Here is a 23,362-nt window from a genome sequence, read left to right as displayed (position 1 = left end):
AGCTTTCTATGCCACACCCTTGTGCTCTCCCACTGAGCCCCCATGCTGGTCTCATCCCTGGACAATCAATAGCACAGGACCAGGGGCTGTGTGGCTGGTAAAACCTCAGTTCCTAGGTGGGCCTCTTCTCCCTCCCTCCCAACTCCTAGATTCTTCTTCTATCTCTCCTCTCTCCTTCCCTCCTTCACATTTTCTCCTGCTCCTGAAGGGCCCTGAAACTCCAAATTTCCACAAGCAGGAGAGTTTAACCCCTTTCTTACCTCTTCCTTCATTACTGCTTCCAGTTCATGGTCTAAAGGAAGATGTAAACTCTCACACAAAAGGGTACTCCGTCAGGTTATTTTTCCAAAGCAAGAGTGATGTGTTCTGATAGCAGCCAGGCAATTCTCTAGTACGCAAAACAGCTCAATGCATTTTCTCTGACTCCAGCTGATGTCCACATCGTTGCTACCGGTTTTGGATCACGAGCTCCTACAGCGTAGATTCATAACATTATTTTAACTCTCTGAGATTATTCATGATGCCTTCTTAAAATTTGGATGGCAAGTACTTAATTGCATTTTTGAAATGAAGACAGTTTAAAATAGGTTGAAGAGAAAAGCTGGTGGCCTCTGTGAAGATAAACCTCTGGTGACCCTACTGAAGAGCCATGACCACATCTCCTACTTGAGTGGGAGGGCACCCAGCTCTGGGTGTCCAGAGCATTTTTAGCATTGACTGTGGTCAAGATTACTTCTTAACAAGCTGGTTTCTCCAACACATAGGAAGAAGATAACAAGTAAGGATACTAACTGCAAGCAACTCAGCAAATAACTCACCAATGAAATCCTAAATATTTAAATGGAAATATTAAAATTCTGACAACTACTCATTCCCTTGAATGACAGTTACCTAGTTATTTTCACAGACCAGTGACTCGGACTGAATTTTTGTTTGGCCATCTGGCTTGCTATATGGGGGTGGGGAAAGAGTAGATTTGATTATAAGGATGAAGAGTTTTAGAAAAATGGCTTCCCACAGCTCAGCAAAGATAGTCAAACAGCGTCGCTGAGCACATCATGATTAGAGCAATCTGAGATGATTATCTGCTGAGAGATAAAGAAACACAGTTCTCAGTTTTTCAGAAAAAATTATGCAAATGTATAATAAAAACCTAAAAGTGTAACAACTTCAATTCTAGCCCAGCCATGAGATAAAAGAGTAAGTAAAATTATTATACTAATTTGAATAAAATGTTTGATAAATTGCTTTAAAAATTGTGGGTATATAAATATTGATGCAGAATAGAAATATAAAGAAAGAAAGTGTACTTTATGTTCAGAATCAGAAGAAAGATTTTTTCTTTTATCTGCTCACAGACTATTAGACAATGTCTAAACACAGACTTAGGAGAAGTAACAGTTGTTGCGGGTATATTTGGAAACTGGAAGGGAAGTGGGATTGCAGAAGATGACTCAGAATCAGGAGCAGGGGGTCCGGGTTCAGGTTCTGGCACAATCCTGCTATGTGACAAGGAATAACAGTTTCTACCTCTCTGAACTTTAGTTTTCCCACGTTGTGAAGTGAGTGGCTTGAGTTAGAAAGCCTCCAAATTCCCTTTCAATTTTATATTAGGATATTGTGATTCCAAATATGAAAATCACAAGTATTTTCACTGGCTAACCTTTTTCTGGGTCTGGTTGCTATTATGCTAAACCGGAGGTTCTGCAAGCTTGGCATGCATCAGAATTACCTGCAAGGCTTTAAAAACAGGCTACTGGGCTCTACTCCCCCAGTTTCAGATTCTGTAGGTCTGGGCGGGGCCTATGAATGTGTATTTGTAATATTTCCCAGGTGATGCAGCTGCTGGTAGTCCTGAGACTACAGTTGGAGAATTTCTGCGTTAAATGGGAAGAGCCCAGCCTTTACCTGCAGAGAACACTGGAAAGGTCAAGGAGCTCTAGTGAGCCAGCTAGCTGCTCACTGCTTGGGGATCAGACCCAGGCTTAATTCTCTAACTCCATACTTCCTGTACAAATTCTCATGAGAATAGAGAAATCGAGGGAGATAAAGTTAAAGATTTTTTTTTTGCACTGGCTTGCCAGTACTCTGGCTGTGTCCATGCAGGCAGAGGTAGAAGGAGCCTAGTGAGTTGGTTACAAAGGGTAAACTGGGCAAATGGCTTGTCTTCACTATGCCTTAGTTTCTGAATCTACAAACTGGATCTAATGTTATCTGCATTAGAAGACCGCTGACAAGCTTACACAAGGAAATGCACTTAAAATTTAAGAATCATGACAGGCACATAGTGAAATACTCAACGAAGGGCAGATATTATTAATTTATGGTGTGCTTTGAGAATTCACCCTTGCAAGGAGAAAGGGGCATGCCATGTGTGAGGAACAATGCATGCCAGACGAGAAATGAAATCTGATTGCAATGGAAAATGACCCCAACCCTAAGAACATGGGATGCCCCCTCACACACACACCACCCCAGACAGCAATTTCTTCCAGATACAGTTCACCAGACTCAATTCTGGTGGCCAATGTCCTTCAATTTCGTTTATATCCAGTCTGAATATGCTCATCCATCCTGGACTGTAGTTCCGGAGTAGAGCTTGGAAAATAGAAAAATCCTGTCTCTTTGATTGTGGATTTAAGATGAATCATTCCCTTTTTTGGTTGGCTTTCTGTCTGAGAACAGGCAGTGATTAAGGCATAATTTGATCTTATATTTCAGTGTGTTCAAATGCTTATTTGACATAACAACAAAGCACTCTTTATGGCTAACCACAAAATTCCCACCTTCTGCGTGTATATGTGTCCCACAGAGTGAAATGCAGAACAGTAATTAATAATATTTATGAGGAACTCACTGTGTGTCCAACCTTGAGCTGGGTGCTTTGGGGAGCAGAGAAGACTTGTAGGATATAGAGTCTCCTCTCCCCTCTAGGACCTGCCTTCTAGGTCTTTGTCAGGCGGTAAAGGTGAACATGTAAATTAATTATCGGGCATTGAATTATTAACTTGTGTTTTTGAAACCTCAGCATGGAGTGTTTTTCCTGCTCATTGCAATCATCCAAATCCTATACATATTTTAAATGCCACTTTATAAAGAGCCTTTTCTGTGAGGGCTCTGGAACAGGAGGGAGGAAACCCAGGAGCTGGCCCTAAAGGGTCTACTCTAAGGGCCACTTTATTCCCATCTCCCCCCATGTGGGCAAAATCACTTGGGGATCTTGGATAACCTGCTGGTTCAGGGGTCCAGGTCATTCTTATCCCATCTTAGTGATTTTTTTTTTCATCTTAGTGATTTTTGAATGTAACCATGAAGCAAGCAGTCAAAAGTCTCCAAAGTGCTGACCACGGCAGGATTGACATGCCAAGGCCCCAATTCATCATGAGCTGCAGGTGGCAGACTTCGGGGTTCAATCTTCCAGGGGATCCAGAAGCAGAGTCAGCTTGGGATGGAGCCCCCAACAGTCCCCCCAACCCCAGTATGGCGGGAACGCAGCCCTCAAAAGGCAAGCATCTTGGTTTTCAAACCATTGCAAACATGTGACTTTCATCTTGAATGAAAGATTCACATATATTTAAGGCATAACGTCATAAACACAGACATTATTTTATAAAAATAAATATATGTTCACATGCATATGTGAGGCAAATGGGTAATCAAGTAAAGCCTCTGTTGTCAACCGGGTTATCTTTCCTTGTAAATGGAAGGTGTCTATAATATGTAATAAGGCTATTACGAATGTTGGAGACTAAAGTCATAAAACCTCCAATAAAACAATTCTTTCTTACTCGTGATCCTCCTGAGCTGAGTCATAAGAAAAGTAAATTTAATAAAAATTTTCACCAAGTGCTTTTCTCTTAAACATATGATATTATGTAAAATGAGCAAGAAGGATGCAGAAAGATGGGAACATAATGTCCCAGGGAAATTTGTGAACCTGCTCACAGCCTGATGTGTGTAAACCGATGACACTGGAGAGCCTGCCAGTGTCCCCACGTCGTCCTCCATCGGGGGTTCTCCGATCACACTCTGGAGGATGCTCATTGATGGCCAGGAAAAGGGTTCTGAGTCAAGTAGCATTTACTAGATATCTGTGGCATGTCTGGACTGTGCTCTCTGCTTTCCCACATAGTCTTGCTTTTGATTACCAAGTAGCCCTATAAAGTGACATTATCCCTACCTTACAGATGAGGAGACAGAGGCTCAAAAAAGCTGAATAATTAGGAACAAGCAGATACAGAATTCCACTTGTGTTGAGTTTCTGACACTCCCAGAATACCAGGCTGGACATCTGTGTACAAGGAGGGGCCTCCTTTTTGGCAGAGACACAAAGGTAAGTCCCTGGACACTCAGAACACTGGCCACAGCCCAAATATTCAGAAGGGATGAAGTTGTAGGCCACTGTCAGGGGAAAAAGCCAATTAGAAAATGAGTTTCTGATTCAAGAGGAGGATCCTAAGCTCCTGGATGAAATATCCAATATCACATAGACCAATCAGTGTTGGGGTCTGACCCAGCACTTGTATCAGCAAAGGGGGAATGTTGCAGGTGGGACCAGAGCCTGGTGGACTGCTCAACATCCAGGTGGCTCTGCCAGGGCTGCTCACCCTGAGACACTAGGGATTCTCAGCTGCAGAGTCTCTACTGATGAAGTCTATGTTTTCCTGCAACACAGCCTGTGGTTGAAATTTCACCTAGGAGTGGAAATAGAGTAGAAAGCCAGGGGATGTCTCCCTGGACACGCTGGGGTAGGAGGCCAGGGTAGTTGATGTTTATCCAAAGGGAGCATTGACCCAAGTTTCTTGGGAGGTGAAGGTGGATCAAGCCAAGGTGGATGTAACAGGAAAAGGTTGTGGGGGCTAGATGCCTTGCCAGGTGGATATCTGATCCCTGATGGAGAATGGCCTTGCCTGGCACTCCCTTGAGCCTCCTTCTCCTCCCAGCCCCCCTCACTGTCCCTGCTGCAGGGCACCAAGGCCAAAGCAAGAATCAAACCACTCTCCCCTTGCCCATGGAGCCAGAGGCCCCCCCCCCACCAGATTTCCAGGGGTGGAGGGTTTTGTAGCCTCTGGGCATTGGCTATGATCCAGTGCACATTTTTCTGTACCCTCCCTTCTGTCTCCTGTCCTCAGGCCTCTGGATATAATAGAAGCTCCATCCTGTGCAGGGATGAATGAGAATTGATGTGAAATTTATTTTGTAAAGCTGAATTCTTGCCCTATAAGGTAATGGGATTCATCGTGCAGAGTTCGTAACAGCTGTGCCCTGGAGAGGGAGGATGGCACCAGGGGAGTGGCAGCCACACCACGGATGCCACACTCACCCAACTTCTAGCTTCCACTCCCTCCTTTGCTGGTCAAATGGAACAGTTTTTGAAAAGGGAAAAGAGTCACTGAAAATAGTGAATTTTTGGATATTTGGCTTTCTCCATATGAAAAAGGAAATCACTTTTAGAACCTAGGAGAGTTGACTGTTAGAGTGTATAGGGTGGCGACTAACTATAAAAATAGTAAATATTCCATGTTTCACAGCATCTGAAGCACCTTTGCTGGGTTACTTTGGATATGAACAGCTGCTATATAAAGTAAGTTCTGGAGTCAAACCTCAGACTTTTGGGTCAAAGTTGGCACATTCAATGTTATAATGTGAAAGCATGAAGGATAAGGAAAATCACATCCTGGATTCTTCCATTGAATTGTCTTACTTCCTCTTGGAACTAGGTTGACTTGGGACTCAGAGCAGTGTGTTGGGCTGATGATTCCAGAATGCTCTTCTCCAGTAGAATGGTCCAACATGGAGCACTGGTGGCAAACACATGGCTTCTGGCTTTGACCACTCAAGTCACTTCATGAAGGCTGGGCTACATCCTGCAGGAAATAAGTCACTTGCTTACAACCACACAACTGAGAAGTGGTGGATCCACCAGGGCTTTCAGCCTGAGAACCTCAGTTGTCTCCAGACACAGGCTGGAGTCAAGCCCTATGCTTTGTGTATCTTCAAGACCCCGCTCAGGGCCTGGGCACACATGGCCAAGGTGATGCTAAAGTTAAATGGTTTGGACTCTTGGTAGAAAAGGCAAGGGAGAGAGATTGAACTTCACTAAGGACTACAGCAGGAGTGGAAGGGACTTAGCTGACCTGGCAGGGTGAGGGAAGGAATAGACTTTCATGAAGAGGGACGCAGGTAGGTGCCGAGGGCAGGGATGAAGGAAAACTCTAGTGGATATCCAGGGTGGAGCCGGAAGAGCCTGGTCGGATGTCCAGGGTGGGGAAGGTCTCTGGAAACTGGCCTATGTAGGGCTCTTTGCTAACGAGGAGGACTGTGCCAAGGACTAGCTGAGCATCAAGCCAGGAAGGCTTCCTGGTGGTGGTAGCAGTAGTGGTGGTGATGGTAGTGTGTGTGTGTGTGTGTGTGTGTGTGTGTGTGTGTGTGTGATAGTCAAGCTCTGAAGTAGGATAGAGGAAGGAGAGTGTGAGAGCCATCCTACATTACTGCCAGTCTCCTGACATGCCTTCAATATGTATAATTATGTCCGCATGCTCACTGTATTACTTCCCACACCTAGCCCAGGGCCTGACACACATGTTGGCTATGTTAAAAGATGTTTGTTGGCTGAACAAATAAGTGAAACATTTGTGAGCCTGTTCCAGTGGGCTCCATGCTGGATACTGTAAACATCACCAAGAACACGAATGTGGGGGACACCTGCGGCGCCCCTCAACTGGGTAAGTGTGCGATGCGGACAAGCGCAAGAGTGCCACTCTCAGGGCACATTGGAGGGGAGCAAGCACCCACCACGCCAGCACCAACATTTCTCTACTGTCTGCTCTTCCATCTTCCAAGCGAAATTCCCAATTTTAGTCCTTTCCATTGGTAGCTAAAGAGACACTAGATCAAAACTTTCATTCGAAACTGAGAAAGTTTTTGGAAGTCGACTTTACCTTGACCTTGATCTTCTCTCTGGGAAAAGCTATACTCAAATATTTTTCTGAACACATGTTAAGAGCTGGGTACTACTGTTCTATTTCATTCTCAAAACAAACCTGGTCACTATTACCGTGAAGGAAATGAGGCAAGAAAGTGTGGAGGAGTCACTTGCCCAAGACCACACAACCAAGAAGAGGTGGCCAAGGCTTTTAGCCCGACAGCCTCAGAGCCCATGCTAGTTTTCAGCCACTCTGTGTGATGCATCTCTACGGCATACTCCTTACTCTTAAAAGAGCTTCCTGCCTCCTGGGGAAATGCTGACCACTCACTCAGGTCCGTGTGGATACTTTTTCACAAACAGGCTAAACCTGAAATTCAAAAGAATGAGTGCCAGCTGGGTGCCAGGCACTGTGTTGGAAGTGAAGGAGCCTAGGACTGGGCAAGCTGGCCTATCAGTTCCTTCCTCTGAGCGGTGGAGATTTGTGTGCTTACTCCCGAGGTAGTGTGTGAGCATTAGCAGGGATGATAAGGCAGGCTTGGTGTTTTGCAAACTGCTTCACACACAGTTAGAACTTAATGCATGTAGAGTCTTTTATCAAGCTGGTCTGTGGTTGCATACTCTTGAGCTCATGGAAATACTGGATTCTACACCCCTACAGAACCACCTTCTTGCTGCTACTTAAACCAGCAATCTTCCCTCCCCTTACCCCAATACATGCGCCCCCAATCTGCTGCTGCTGCATTGGGCATGCTTTCAAAGTCTCAACTCTCTGGCCAGAGTAGTCTTCTCTTAAGTGTTAGATTATTTATTTTGACTCTTCAGTGTCTAGGAATAGAAGACAATCTCACACAGTATGTCTTTGTGGAATATTATCTGGGAGGTAAATCGGTTGATTTCATACCCTGTTAGACATTTCATGTCTGTCATGCCTGGAATACAGAGTTGGAATACATTTGTACTAATTAATTGAGCTAATTGTTACATATGTGGGGTTAGGGCCACTTGCATTCGTTATTTAAATTTATGCAAAATAGATGGAAATGGCACAATCATCATACTCTTAAACACAATTATAGTGCTGGCTCTCGCCCAAGAAATGTGTTTTGAAGACTGAATTGGAATTCTCTGAAAGCTTGGCTTTTATCAACAGAGACTTAGTCTAAACCTCTTAAATCATCTGTTCCACTGGTTTCTATTGTAGGTTTAGTATCTGAAATGCCAATGGTCTCAATTGTCTTTCTAGTAACCCCACTGGTCCAAGATGGAGATGCCAACAGCTGGAGGGAGAGAGAAGGCATTAAGACAGATTTAAAAGTAAATACGCTTTACAATACAGGCACAATATACAATTAAGTGATAAAATCTACAGAGAGGTCATGCTTTAAGCAAATATGATAAATAAAAAATTCAGCTTACAAAACAGATTAAGGAACGAATGATCATATTAAAGATGAATGCTTTGCTCTGCAAAGTAATTTACTGTAGGGTACATTAAATATCACCTGTCTTGGTATATTTAAACTATAACTGCCATTTGAAAATTAAGTAATTTATACACAGATTTTCAGGGGATAATCTAAAGTCATCTAACATCAGGTGTAACCCATACAAGATGTTTTATTTATGACTCCATTAGAATTATGGATCGGGGATGGCCCTGAAATGAAATATAAGAGGAAGTGCAGACTCGGCATTGCCTGGAAGACTCGGCACAAGATAATATGGTTATTTTTCTCTCTAAAACACATGTGCAATGAACAAATGCCACTCGAGAAGTGGAGGAGCTAAAATATTTGAGGACATTTGAGAGAAGGTGTTATGATTCAACCTGCAGAAGAAGAGACCAAGGGGACCTGGGTAAGATGTGGGGGCGGTGAGGGCTTGATGCAGAGGGGTGGTACCAGCTTGGTGCAGGGCTGATGTGCTGCTGGTGGTGGTGGCTGACAGTGACAGTGACATGCATGAAGAACTTAGTGTTGTAGGAACTGTCTTGCGTATTTTCAGTGGATGATTTCCTTCAGTTCTCACTTTTGAATTGTGGGACTATTATTCATGCTCCCCCTCCTATTTTTTTATACCTGAGGTAGCTGATGCTTAGGGAAGTGATCCAAAAACTGACTTACAGCTAGAGGTTGGTAAAACCAGAAAAACCCATTGCTTCCAACCATTATATATAGAAAGTTAGAAAACTTATGTGAACCCAAGAAAGACTCATCTGTGAGAATTTTAATCAGTTTAAAAATTCTAATACATAGCTAAAATTTTCAAGATACTATTTGTTGGCAGCGTATGTTAAAAAGATTTTATTTGTTCATTTGAGAGAAAGAGCACACCCATGCATATGTGACATGAGCAATGGGAGAGGGACAAGTAGATCCCGACTTGGGGCTCAATCCCACGACTCTGAGATCATGATCTGAGCTGAAGTCAAGAGTTGGACACTTAACCAACTGAGCCACCCGGGCACCCCTAAAAAAAAAGCATACTTAAAAAAGGATTGGCTCTTAGGTGCCTTGGATAATGTAAAGGAGGATCAGGGTAAGCATTAGAGAATTTTCCAACTTTCATGTCTGGTGAATCTATAGCAATGTAGTGGCTGTATTTCTACAGGGAGTATTGAAAGTTATCCAGAGATCTAAGTCTTCAGATGTGCCATTGATACCTTTTGCTATGATTTAAAATAACCATAGGCTGTGAAATAAAACATAGATTCTGTGGTTGGCCAGAGTTTTATTTATTTATTTTTGCTTTTTTTGATTTGTGAATTGTTTAACAAAAAGTCTCACAAAACTATAAAAATGAAATTATATTTAGTTACATGTCTAAGGAATCTCATCATGGAAAATAAAGCTACTCTACAAATCCAGGTTGCTTTGGAAATTCTACCGGACAGAAGTGCTGAAGCCCCTCTAGAAGCTCCTCGCATGCTGGTAAATGAGCCAGTCACTGTGAAGTCTTCTCTAGCCAGTGCTGTTAGGAAGTACCTCTCATTTCAGATACCATGTAACTATCTTTTGACCATCTGCCTTGTTGCCCGGCCTCTCTGTCTTTATTATCAGCCTCATGATTGAGTGGTTTAATTTCGTTATCATGAAATGTCTTTCCATTACACCAGTGGTTTTTATAATTTGTACTATATACTGTCATCTATTTTGGAAATTTTAATTTGGTAAAAACCACTCTAATGCAGTGTGTATGAAAAAACTCTACAAGAGAAAATTATACTGTATTGATTTCTCTGGATCTAATTGTTCTCCTGGGTCCTGATAAATTTGACTGTGTCTGTTTTTCTCACGTATACTTGTACAAATCCACAGAATTGTTAATAATATTTTATATCTATACAATGCATTTTTTGGGTCTGACTGAAGATAGTTAATAGCTTGAAATGCCGATTCTGTTGTATTACAATTACTCAGTAGCCAGAATAGGAAATATTTTTGGTCTGAGAGCAGTTTTTAGCTCCTTGTTTGTAGATCTTGTTGAGTTTTTTTTTTAATTTTTATTTATTTATGATAGTCACAGAGAGAGAGAGAGAGAGAGAGGCAGAGACACAGGCAGAGGGAGAAGCAGGCTCCACGCACCGGGAGCCTGATGTGGGATTCGATCCCGGGTCTCCAGGATCGTGCCCTGGGCCAAAGGCAGGCGCTAAACCACTGCGCCACCCAGAGATCCCGATCTTGTTGAGTTTTTAGCTTCTTAAAGATAGAAGGTTAGTGGTGGAAATAAGTCAGGATTATTTTATCAACTACTAGAGCATTTTGTTTATATGAAGATTATGTAAAATTTTATGGTAAAAGTAGTCAATTTATTTTTTAAAAAATACTACAGTCTGTGTCAACATAAACCCAAATAGTTGAATTCAGTTAATTTAGGGGAAGATTCAATAATCTTTAGCCTTGAAATCTTGTTTGGGGGTGGCCTGCTTTGGGGAAAAGAAAGAGAATTATCTTTTTTATGAATAGAACATTTTTTCATTTTGAAGTAACCTATTTTGTCACTGATGTTGTCTTATGTCTAAGGACAATAGTTTCCCAGCATTTTTTAGGTTTTAGTAACTCTAAAGTATCTTCTTCTATCCTTTACTTTCAAATTTTATTTAGTATTTTGATGGGTCTCTTGTAAATAGAACCTGAGTTTTTTTTTTTTTTAATTACAGTCTAACAGCATCTCTCTTGAGAATTTAGTCCATTTACAATTAATGCAATTTATTTTTTTTAAGGATTTTATTCATGAGAGAGAAAGGAGGCAAGACATAGGTGGAGGGAGAAGCAGACTCCTCATAGGGAGCCAGATGTGGAACTCCATCCCCAGACCCCAGGATCACCATCTGAGCTGAAGGCAGACACTCAACTGCTGAGCCACCCAGTGGTCTCCAATTAATGCAATTTATAATACCATTTACATTTTTGGATTTAATGGATTTATATGTATCATTTAGAATTGTTAGAATTATTATTTTTTTCCAAACTTTTCCTTCATTTTGATTCCCACTTTTTTTGCCAAAAATATTTTCTTTAAGTGAGATTGTTGTAGAAGTCTTCTGATTGTTTACCAACATGTCATGGCTGTGTTTTGGCAATGGCCAATATTGTCCAAAGTGGCTCAGTGCTTTAACAACCTTCTTCCTATCTGAAATGTCCCTGTCTCTAACTTTCAGGGCCCCATGGGGACCTTTTTGACTCTTACTTATCTCCACATTGTTGAACTGGCTTATTCTCCCTCATTCCTTTATTTGTGTAGCCTGGAGCCTGGTCTTCTCTCTGCGTCTAGTCCCTTTGAGTTACACTTTACTTAATCTGTGCATCTCTTTGATTCTGTCATCCCATCATCTCTGGGTGCTGCTTTTGTGGTTCTCTTGGCTCCATGTTTTGAAAGCTGGACCAATCTTTCCTCTAGGCTTGGAACTGGCCCCAGGATCTCAGGACTGAATATGGCTGCCTCCTTCCCCAATGTTCTGGATGCTTCAGGGGGCAGAGAGGATAGTTTTGGAGAATGGACATGTTTCCCTTGTCTACTTCTCTGGTTTTCATTTCTGGCCCCTCTTCTGTGAACAGCAACTTCCCCCAGGATATGCTGAGAAATTCCAGAATCTCAGAACTGAGTTCTTTCATTTTCACTCTGCCGATGAAGGTTTAATAACTCAACCAGAATTGAGGGACCCACTCTTTAAGGTTAAGAATACAGAGCATTAGCTTGTCTTCTCTCTGTCTCTCCTTTCTTAAGCTAGAAGCCCTCTAAGGCATTCTATCTTATCTAAATTTCTGAAGATATTTTAAGAAGTTGGGCTTCTTACCAACTGTTTGTGGTAGATAGAGATGCATTCTTCTGTTTATTAATCCATTAATATTTATTGAATACAATACCTTCTAGGTGCTGTTGTAGACACCAGGACAGCATATAAACAGCAAAGAAAAACTAATAAGTGAACAATATTTCTGCTTTCAGGGAATTTACATTTCTTTTTTTTTTTTTAAGATTTTATTTATTTATTCATGAGAGACACAGAGAGAGAGGCAGAGACACAGGCAGAGGGAGAAGCAGGCTCCATGCAGGGATCCCGACGCAGGATTGATCCTGGGTCTCCAGGATTACGCCCTGGGCCGAAGGCAGACGCCAAACTGCTGAGCCACTCAGGGATCCCCAGAGTTTACATTTCTTGTGAGACAGAAAAGTACAAATAAATACACATATAAACTTACAGGTACTAATTATTACTCTGACAAATAAAGTAGGGTAATTGGTTAGGGAGTGATGAATGTGCATTTGAGTGTACATTTTGCTGTATAGAGTAGTCAGAGTAGGGTGTCTTAGGAGGTGACACTGGAGCAGAGGTCTGAAATAGTGAAGGAGTAAGAAATACAGATAGCTAGGAGGACTGTCCCAGGCCGAGGGAACAGCAGAGATGAAGGAGCCAGAGGAAATGTGTGGAGACAATAAGAGGCCAGTGTGCTGGAACAAGCAAGGGGGAGACAGGGACTGAAGGCTCATGAGACCCACTGCATTCATTTCATAGGATTTAGGTAACATCTGTATACTGTCAAAGTATGTCAACATTGTACCCATCCAAATCACCTGAGGAGGTTGTTAAAAATATAAAGTCATAGGCTCTACTCCACACCTTAGTAAAAATCTCCAGTAGACTTGAGAATGTGAATTTTTAACAACCTTCTCTGGTGATTCTTAGGAAGCCACACCAGCACTGCTCTGCAATCTGGTATTTGGAGGCCACTGTGTTTGATGAAAGTTTAAAAACTGCCTTTTGAGGATGCCAGCAGGAACTAGAAACCCTGGCAGGATGCATGCCCACTTTCTGCCCTTTTGGATAACAGCTGTAATGGGTAGTTAGGAGGAAGAGGCATTTGGATCACAAAGCATGTTGAATGCTGTGAAGGGGGGTAAGAAGCAGACTAGAAATCCTGGTTGTAAACTTTTAAGCTAAGTGTACACTTTACAGCCCATTCCCAAGATCCTGTTGGACATCACGAGTGCAACAATTTATCTGAGCTAGAAGGGTAACCATTTTTGATATATCTTTCAGGAGGTTTAGCAGGTTCCCTGGCAATCAGGAGCCTGCCAATAAGAAAAGATTGTATTTCTTATTCATTTTTCTCTTCTATTAATGGAAACAAAGCCAAGTACAATCTAGTTGAAACCCAGAAAATGGAGAAGAACTGAAGTATATTTTTTGTAGTGAGTTGAATGACGGTTTTCCAGAAGATATGTCTATGTCCTAACCCCTAGAATGAAGAACTTGTGAATATGATCTTATTTGGAGAAAGAATTGTTGCAAATGTAATTCAGTAAAGGATCTGGAGAGATCATTCTGGGTTATTTAGATGGATCTTAAGTTCAATGACCAATGTCCTTAAAAGATACAGAAGAGGAGATGTAGGCACATTGGAGAAGCCTACATGAAGATGGACGTAGAGCCTGGTGTCCGGCAGCCACAGGCCAAGGAACACCAGGGTCACCCTAACTGGAAATGATGAGGAAGAAACCCCAACCCCATAGTCTTCAGAGGGTGATGGGCCCTGCTGATGCCTTGATTTTGGACTTCTGGCCTCCAGAACTCTCAAAGAATACATTTTTGTTGTTTTAAGCCACCAAATTTGTGATAATTTGTTATGGAAGTCATGAGAAAGGAATACATTTTCCTTCACCTTCTAATGCTATCTCGTGACAACTGTGGTCCCTTCAGCTCTGGCCTGTTTCAATAGTTACTCAATTGTGGTCATACTTTTGTCCTGTTGTCTTTGAGTGGTAGATATCTTTTTATATGCCATTTGAATTTGTAATGTTGTTTTCCTTCTTTTGATACAGGTTTCTTCCTTCTCCTTTCTTAGCATTTTCTTTTTTGTTCCAATGTGTCCAAAGAGATGCTTATTTCTAGGAATTTGCCTTTTCTCTGGTTGCTGATACCTCTCAAAACCTTCAAGAAAGGGAGGAGGTTGACTTCTACAATGAGAGGTGTGCTTTCTAGGTCTTGGAGAACTGAAGACTCTAATAGTTCTCTGAAACCTGGAAATTGTCACATTATCAATGTAGGGACAGAAACGCTTACAGAAATGCAGATGGCGATAGTGTTTGGACTTGTCTGGCTCTCGTTTGGTATTAGCTGGCACGTAGCTCTCTGTCCGAATTCCTCAGACTGACCTTCAAGGCTGCCACATTTGGACATTCTTCCAACTTTCCCAACTTCTGTCTGTAGTTCCCCTAGGTGTGCCTTGGCTCTCATGGCTTCCCACATCTACACTTTCCCTTCCTTCCTGTCTACTGGCCAGATCTCTGCTCATCCTGAAAAACTCATTCTAAATCTCATTTTCCCCAGGGAGACCCTCTTGATTCCCCGGCCTGGGGTAATATCTCCTTGCTCTGGACTAACTCTGAGACTAGTCAAACTCCAAGGCACCCCCTTTCCTTTGTAATTCCCCTGTCCCTGGCATAGTGACCCACACTTAGTAGGAATTGCCCCTGTGGACTGAGTCAACCCTGACCATGATTTTTTGTTTGTTTCTTGCTTGGAAAACTGCTAATTCTAGGAAAAGATGGCAGGCCCCTTTTCTAATCAGATCCCCAAACTTGGTGCTGTTCTGGGATACTTAATTGTTTCTCGTAGATAGTTAAAGTCTACTTAATTTGTTTCAGCCCTAACAAGGTCTCTAATTCACAGAAGTTCAAGCAGGCAGTAGATGGGTAACTGGCAGTTGGAGATCTCTGCCAAGGCTTGGGCCAGCAGGCAGATACCTTGTCTAGCATCCTTACCTGTCTATGCACCAGCATGGGTGTTATGGGGGCACTTGAAATGGCAGTTGGGTCCCTCCTTCCCTAGCAGGCCGGGAGCTGGGGAAACAGAAAACACTAGGACATTGTCCCTGCTCAGGAGGGCCTTGCTGTATCATCACACAGAACCCAAAGATTCAGGCTGATAGCCCCTGGGACTCTCCCCTGCTTGGGTGAGAGCACAGATGCTCCAGGTCAGGCGGGTGAGGGGGAGGTGGCCTAGGGAAGAGAATGGCTGTGAGCCCAGGCCCTAGTTAGAGGGACTGCCTCAGAATCACTGTGTCCTTGTTCACAGCATCTTGGCCTGGCTTTTCATTCCTTTTGCCAGCAGCTAGCATCTCTGACTCCTGTCTGCCCCTGTGTCCTGCCTACTGGGATTCTGGATCCCCTTCTTCCCTCCTGTAGCAGCATGCTCTAACTTCCGGGACTGCCCTTTTTCAGTTGGCATTGTCTTGACAACTGCTGCTTCTCTTCTGCCCAGAGGCCGGTCAGCCAGGGGCAAAGGGGACCCGTTGATTCCATTCCTAAAAATGGACATTTCTATAAATCCATCCTGAGCCAGAGTTTTGCTCATCGTGAGAAGATGCCCCCATCGGAACATGGGAGAGCTTTGGTTTAGTGGGGTTTGGGTTCCTTGTCAGTGTTCATCCGCATCATCTCACTGCATCCTGAGAAAGGGAACAATTTGGGTCCATTCTGTCCTAAAAAACTACAGCTTAATACATTTTTTTAGGTGTGTGAGCTAGTGATAAAAGTTCTAATCTCTGCAAAGCAAGAGAAGAAGTGTTAATACAGCTTGGGAAAATACCCTTCCGTCCTCAATTTCCTGGCACGCTCCAGTCCCTCGCCAATGCAGAGCTTATCTCACCAAGGCAGTGGATTCCAGAGTGACACTTCTTAGACCAAGAAATAGAATCTATTTTCTCTATGCCTGCAGTTTCCTTGCAGTATTTTGGAGAGGCATTTAGATTCTCAGGGGGGAGAAACTTTATTGATTTGGATAGCTCCTTGTTCCTTGTCTCTTTCTTTCTTTCTTTCTTTCTTTCTTTCTTTCTTTCTTTCTTTCTTTCTTTCTTTCTTTCTTCTTTCTTTCTTTCTCTCTTTTTTTCTTTTTCCAGTTTTACTAGAGTCATTGGCTTTATGAGGGCATCAGAAGGGAATCTAATTTTGAGAGAGGAAAAGGAAATGCTTGGAAAGCTCTCTCTGGAAGGAAATGGCAGTATGTTGCTATAGAGCTGGATGCCTCAGGACCATTCACTGGAGTCATTCTCCTCATACCTTTTGTTAGGATGCTCAGCCTAGGGAATCCCATGTGGGTGCTAAGTGTGGGTTCAGTAAGAGTGAAAGCCTTGTCTTATGAATGTATGTAACCTCAGCACCTCGTCTGTTTACTGGGGAGGCTTGTTGAAAGAATGAATAAATAATTGCATTGGAAATAGGTCCAGGCACAGGTTGTCTTTAGACCCAATTGCCTTTCCTGTGTCATTAGGTGTTTAGGTAGGTTTTTATTTATTTATTAAACATTTACTAAAAACCTCCAGAGTGATAAGGACTTTGCTGAATGCAGAGGGAGCAAAAGTGAAGAAGGCAAGGTCCCTTTTTAGAGTGTCTTTGGTTGATACCTAAAGAACATTTCCACCAATAACTCTTCTGAAGTTAAAGCACAATAGCACTTACTCAAATATTTTGAATTAAAGTCATCCCCACTTCCAGAGCTAGAAGCAGATCATTCAGAAAAGACCAATGGCTAGGATTCACACACACACACACACACACACACACACACACACACAGTAGGGACTAACCCAAAGCAGACTTACAAATATTCATTGATATGTGTAATTTTGAATTTGAAATCTTTTCTGTTTTTATTGTTCATATTTAAACTAACTTTCAGAACTGGGGTGGGAGCAGCAGGACATGTAACCCAGGCTTTGGAATTTGGCTCCCGGTTAGAGGTCATCCTGACCAGCCTGTTCACATCATCTTCTTCAATATCAATGTCCCACTCTAGGGTTGATTTGGCCAGCCTTTTAAATATTATGTTTTTTATGTCATACATGATGTCATTAGGTATGATGTTTTATTCATTATTTATACACAGTAAAATTCACCCATGTTAAATATACATTTGATGGATTTTGGAATCATATACTAATTTGTAAACACCAACACAATGAAGATATGGACTATTTTCCTCAGTCCAGAGATCTTGTGGATGTCTTTGGAGTTAATGCCTCTCCTGGTGCCTGGCTCCAAGAAACCACTGATCTTCTTTCTGTTTGTATAGTTTTGGTTTTCTAGAAATTCATATAAATGAAACCATAGATTACATAGTCTTTTGTGTTTTCTTTATTTCACTCAGTATAATGTTTTAGGACTTGATAAAACAGATTGCTGGGCACATCTGGGGTATATTGATGCTGTTGGTCCAAGGGCCATATATTGGGAACCACTGCACTATCCCCCACTCTCTCCCAGAACACTTTACCATCTTTCAAAGAAGGGCCCTATCAAAGTGCAAGTGTTCACTTTTCAAAGGGGAAATTGAGGACATTAGGGGATCCATGGGCTATAACTCTCCTTCTGTGGAGCTTCTTCAATAAGCCTGCCTGTTGGGGGACTCTGCTTGCCATCACAGAGCAGAGACCTTGAGTTATCGATGGAAGGGCAATGATTCAGCACCTCATTCTTGCCATCACTGCTGCAACCCTCGTTATCCGCAACCTAGATGGTTGTGGTCAAGTATAGGATCCAGATTTACTCATTCTGCTTTCTTTCCTATCTAACCGCAGCCCTGAGGCTAGACTCGGGGGCTCTTTGTTCTGTCTGGGGCACCCCAGCTCTGCTCCTTGACTGTGGCCAGTGCCCTTGGTGCTTCTCTGAGCTGTGACCTGGAGCTTAACAACCTTCCTATTCCTGAAGGACAGTGTTAAGGTTAATGGCAGGCCATGGGCAGACCTGGGCAAAGAATAAAGAGAGGGCCCACTTTGGAAATCATGCCAGACTCAAAATATCTCAGTGCCATTCCCGACCTCTGCTCTTACTGGCTGTACAATCTTGGGCAAAGACATCTCTCTTCACTTGGCCTCAGTTTTCTCAACCATACAATCATGATAATAAATAATTAAAGTGTGATCATAAAGTTAAAACGATCTTATAGAATTATTCAACAGACATTGAATATCCATCTCATGCTAGATATTGGGCAAGATGGTAGAGCTAAGCTGAATAGGACTCAGTCCCTTCCCTTCACAGGTGTGATGGAGGATCACCTGATTTGCATAGTGAAATACATATGTGGACATGCTTTGTATTGTACTGTGTAATTGTAAATTCAATAATTAATGGAGGGATGGGAAGGAAATAACACATAGGCTGGGATGAGTGGGATTCCTTGAAGAGTTGATTTGTCAATAGGTAATTTCCTATCCATTATAATGATCTGGAGAGTTTTTTTAAAAGTATGAACACAGGGGCCCAAGTCCCAGCTATTCAAATTGAATTGGTCAAGAAGGGTGTGGGGTCTGGACATTGTTTTTTAAAAAAACCATACCAGATAATTCTAATTAGTATCCAGGGTTGAGGTCCACTTTACTTCATGATTTGCCCACCCAAAGGGAGAAGAGATTGTTGCTTCTGAGTACGGAGATAAGGTTTAACCAGGAGTCACTGGCTCCCTTGCAAAGTGACCTTGCATCTCTGTCCTTAACTCCAGGGCCCTGTGTCCCTGAGATAAGTCCTCATTTCTCCACTCCACATTGGAATTCAAAAGAAGGTCCTTGAGATCAGAAGGTGATGAGAATGTCTGAAGAGCCAGCTTATTATTTACCACAAACCCAAGACAGATGGAACGCTCCAGAGTATTCTTACAATAGCTGAGTTGCCAAGGGAGGAAAATGAGTAAAATTAATCAGCAGCAGGAAGGGAAAGGATGTTGTGGAGTGGTGAAGCAATTAGAGCCACGTTTCAGATGGGGAGCCAAGGCCCTCGGACCAGCACGGGGATGCTTGGAGGAGGCTGCAAATGTGGCCAGCAGGGCCATCTGTCTGAGACCCCGGGAGTCTGAGAACTTTGTAGGCAGAAACCAAAAGCAAGTTGTGAGTGCTTCTTGTCCTGGTACTGGCTGTTGCCCGTGCCCTCTCCAGGGAGACACTGCAGGTTCCCCCTGTCTCTGTCACCAGCCTACTCTGTCCAGGGCAGGAAGGGTAACAACAGCATCAAGGGTGAGGCCAGGAAGAACCAAGATGGCAGGTCATCTGTACGCTTTACCTGTCAGTCTTTTCTATAGACTGTGTTCTATATAGTTTGACATCTCTTTGCCCACCTGTTCCCGCTGGGGCTGGAGTCCCTCTCTGAATTTGTCTGTGACACTGTCAGTGGGTCAGGAGACTGCTCTTTTATCTACACCCCAACAGTGGTCCCAATGCCTATGGCAAGACCACCCTCTCCTCTCATGGCCTACACCTACCTGTCTCCTTCCAGGTAGCATAACTACTTTGAACTCCTTAGATTGTAAAATTGTTTGAGCTCACTGCTGCCTGAGGCCCAGGAACCAAAGATTTGAGCTGCCTGGCTGGAGTCCAGGATTAAGCCTCAAACTGTGAGAATGGAGATGAGCAACTGATGGACATATTCACTAGATCCTCATTGCAGCCAGGTGAGTATCCCCAAGCCCACCCTGCCTGGACTGGATTCATTGTTTCAGGGTGTTGCTGGGGATGTGCCCTGCATCTCTCACAGACTAAGTATGACATTTCTCCAGGGCATCATCATCCCTGCCCAGGGCACCCTGACCAGCAAGCCTTTGAATGCAAATGAGATCATGAAAAGTGCTTTGTAAACAGCACAGTACTCTATGCATGCAAATCATCGTTACAAATGGCACACTTACTTGTTTGCTGTGAACTTTCTTCCTGCATCAGCCTTGCATTGAGATCCATCAACCTGGTATCTTAAGTGGGATGACTCATGGCAGACATGTTTTAAATGTGGTAGGCTGAGCAAGGTGGCAGGCACTGAGTTCACCCACTCACACTGCTCACCATCCCCAGCTCTGCTCTTTGGATACAGTTTGTCTCCCCATTCCTTACTGTGAGGGGGAAAACCTGTGAGGGTGGTTTTTAACCTTTCTTTTTTGCATGCACATCATTTGACCAATTTAGTTGGTCTCTCTTTCTGTTCCTTCCTTTTCCCTGAAGCTCTGTTGTAGTGACCATGTCCCTGGGCTCCAGTGTTTTGTGGCAAAGGAAGGATCAAATTACATGAGTTTTCCAATCATAGCCCACAAGAACTTAAGCATCGAGATCTGCTGGAAGATGAAGGTGGATATCTCATAGGCAAGGCTGGACCCCTTCCCCCAGCACAACAAAACCTCTAAATCTGTATCACATTATTCAGTGTGCTTTCAGGAAACATTTCATTTGAAGAAAGGATTACATTGATGTTAGATTTGAGAATAATGAAGTCTATAAGGAACCTATCAAACTCAATACCTAAAAAAACAAAAAATCTAGTGAAGAAATGGACAGAAGACATGAACAGACATTTCTCCAAAGAAGACATACAACTGGCTAACAGACACATGAAAAAATGCTCAACATCACTCAGCATTAAGGAAATAGAAATCAAAACCACAATGAGTTACCACTTCGCACCAGTCTGAATGGCTAAAATAAGCAACACAGGAAACAACAGATGTTGGTGAGGATGTGGAGAAAGGGGAACCCTTTTATACTGTTGGTGGGAATGCAAACTGGTGTAGCCACTCTGGAAAACAGTATGAAAGCTCCTCAAGAAGTTAAAAATAGAGCTACCCTATGACCCAACAATTGCACTAGTAGGGATTTATCCAGAGGATACAACCATAGTGATTGGAAGGGGCACATGCTCCCCATGATTGTAGCAGCAATGTCAACAGGAGCCAAACTATGGTAAAAGCTCGAATGTCCATCAACAGATGAATGGATAAAGAAGATGTGGTATATACATATACATATATTTATATATATTTATATTTATATATGATGGAATATTACTCAGCCATCAGAAAGGATGAACTCTTGCCATTTGCAATGACATAAATGGAGCTACAGGGTGTTATGTTAAGCAAAATAAAAATAAGTCAGAGAAAGACAAAGACCATATGATTTCACTCATGTGGAATTTAAGAAACAAAACAGATGAAAATAAAGGAAGGGAAGAAAAAATAAAATAAGATAAAAAGAGAGAGGGAGGCAAACCATAAGAGACTCTTAACTCTGGAAAACAAACTGAGGGTTGTTGGAGGGGAGGTGGGTGGGGGGATGGGGTCACTGGGTGACGGGTATTAAGGAGGGCACTTGAAGTAATCAGCGCTGGATATTATATGCAACTGATGAATCACTAAATTCTATTCCTGAAACTAATAATACAGTTTATGTTAACTAAATTTATTTATTTATTTATTTATTTTTAATTTTTATTTATTTATGATAGTCACACAGAGAGAGAGAGAGAGGCAGAGACATAGGCAGAGGGAGAAGCAGGCTCCATGCACCGGGAGCCCGATGTGGGATTCGATCCCGGGTCTCCAGGATCGCGCCCCGGGCCAAAGGCAGGCGCTAAACCGCTGCGCCACCCAGGGATCCCCTGTTAACTAAATTTAATTTAAATAAAACATTTTAAAAAAGGGAGGATAATGAGATTAAATAATTTCCAATTTTTGGAGCTCGAATATTCTGTTTTCTCTTTTATATCCCTGCGTGTTCTTGGGAAAGTTACTTAATTGTTCTGAACCTCAGAGTATCTGTAAAATGAGACTTATCTCGCAGCAGTGTTGTGAGGACTAAAAGAAATACATGACTAGTTCCAGTGAGAAATAGGTTACTGATCAGTGAAGATGAACATCAGTATTTAATACATGTGTGGTCCTTCTGCTTTATTAGATGTGTAGACTGAGATCCCACAAAACTGTGACTTACCTGAAGTCACAGCATTGGAAGTAGCAGAGCCTGGAGCAGAAACTTGGGCCACTGCCTGTATCCCACTGGCTTCACACCAGGTCTCCCGTCTTATGTGGATATGCATAAGGCTGTGGCCTGTCTTCTTCTCCTTTCTCCTTGCTCTGCTTTGAGTCATCTGCCCAAGCTCCTAAGAAAAATGAAATCATATGTATGTTCATATGAAGTAACGACACTACTAACCTCATTCAACTTCCAGAAGAGCCTAGTGAAGAAGGTATTACTGAGCTTTCTATTTCTGAACCAGCCAGCCTCATGTCTGTCTTCAGGTCCTGGGCTCTTGGCTTTTCCTTCTCCCCAAAGCACTTTTGTCCCGCACATCCATGTAATATTGTTGGAGAGGTCGTCTTGGAACACTCTGTAAAGAATCACCCTTACCACTGCCTCTCCTCTAAACTTGCTTTGTCTTTCTTCATAGAACATAACACTACTTGGCATGGATCTCTGTGTTTTCTTTGTTTATTACCTATTTCCCCCAGTAGACCATGGGCCGTGAGAGGGCTGGAGCTTTGTCTCTTCTGACTATGTGCGGATAATAAGTGCCTGGAGCCAGGAGGCAGTGAGAAAACATTTCATAAATTACTAAATGAATGGATCCCATTTTACAGATGAGGAGACCAGGGCTCAGATGCTGTGCATCTTGCTCAGGGTTACCAAGACCCAAAAGGCAGATTGGGACCTCAGCATGATTCTGCACAGGCAGTGTGTCCCCGATCATCTAGATTACCTGCTTTAGAGTATTTCCTGGGCCATATGTAGGGTCCCCAAATTCAAGTGTGTTGTTGATTGTTCTGGCTGGTGATTCCAGTCTCTCAAGGCTGAGACAGTTCTAGATCTACTCCTGTCCTCATTCATGTCACACTGTCCTGCTTCTTGCAAATAGAGTATGGCTCTGTAGTGAATCCCATGTGCCAGCTGTTTTCCAGACTTCACACCCTCTGTTTGGGGGTGCGGGCTAAGGAGGGTGGGAATGAGGGGTGGTGGTGCCTCCATCTCTCTCATCAGCTCTGGGTTAGAGCAGGCCACAGCTCTGCCTTTTGTGAGGGAATAATAACCAGAACCAGAGAAGACAATGGGACTTTGGGCATGTGCATTATGAGTCTTGCAGTGACGAGGAAGTTGTGCTTTCTTTCACTCCCTGGATGACAGT

At 42.8% G+C, this 23,362-nt stretch overlaps 1 long non-coding RNA gene across 1 annotated transcript; it reads right to left on the bottom strand.

The window, feature by feature from the left end:
* Positions 1 to 5,223: 5,223 nt before the first annotated feature.
* LOC102151674 lies at positions 5,224 to 23,211 on the bottom strand. Its single transcript, XR_005385735.1, has 3 exons — positions 22,940 to 23,211; positions 22,174 to 22,342; positions 5,224 to 5,867 (listed from the first exon to the last, which is right to left on the bottom strand). It is a non-coding gene; the product is annotated as an uncharacterized LOC102151674 (long non-coding RNA).
* Between the last annotated feature and the right edge of the window lie 151 nt (positions 23,212 to 23,362).

Source organism: Canis lupus, chromosome 38, assembly GCF_011100685.1.
Source record: "Canis lupus familiaris isolate Mischka breed German Shepherd chromosome 38, alternate assembly UU_Cfam_GSD_1.0, whole genome shotgun sequence".
Taxonomy (NCBI): domain Eukaryota; kingdom Metazoa; phylum Chordata; class Mammalia; order Carnivora; family Canidae; genus Canis; species Canis lupus.
Note: the sequence above shows the minus strand (reverse complement) of the source record. Positions and strands in the feature narration are given on the sequence as shown.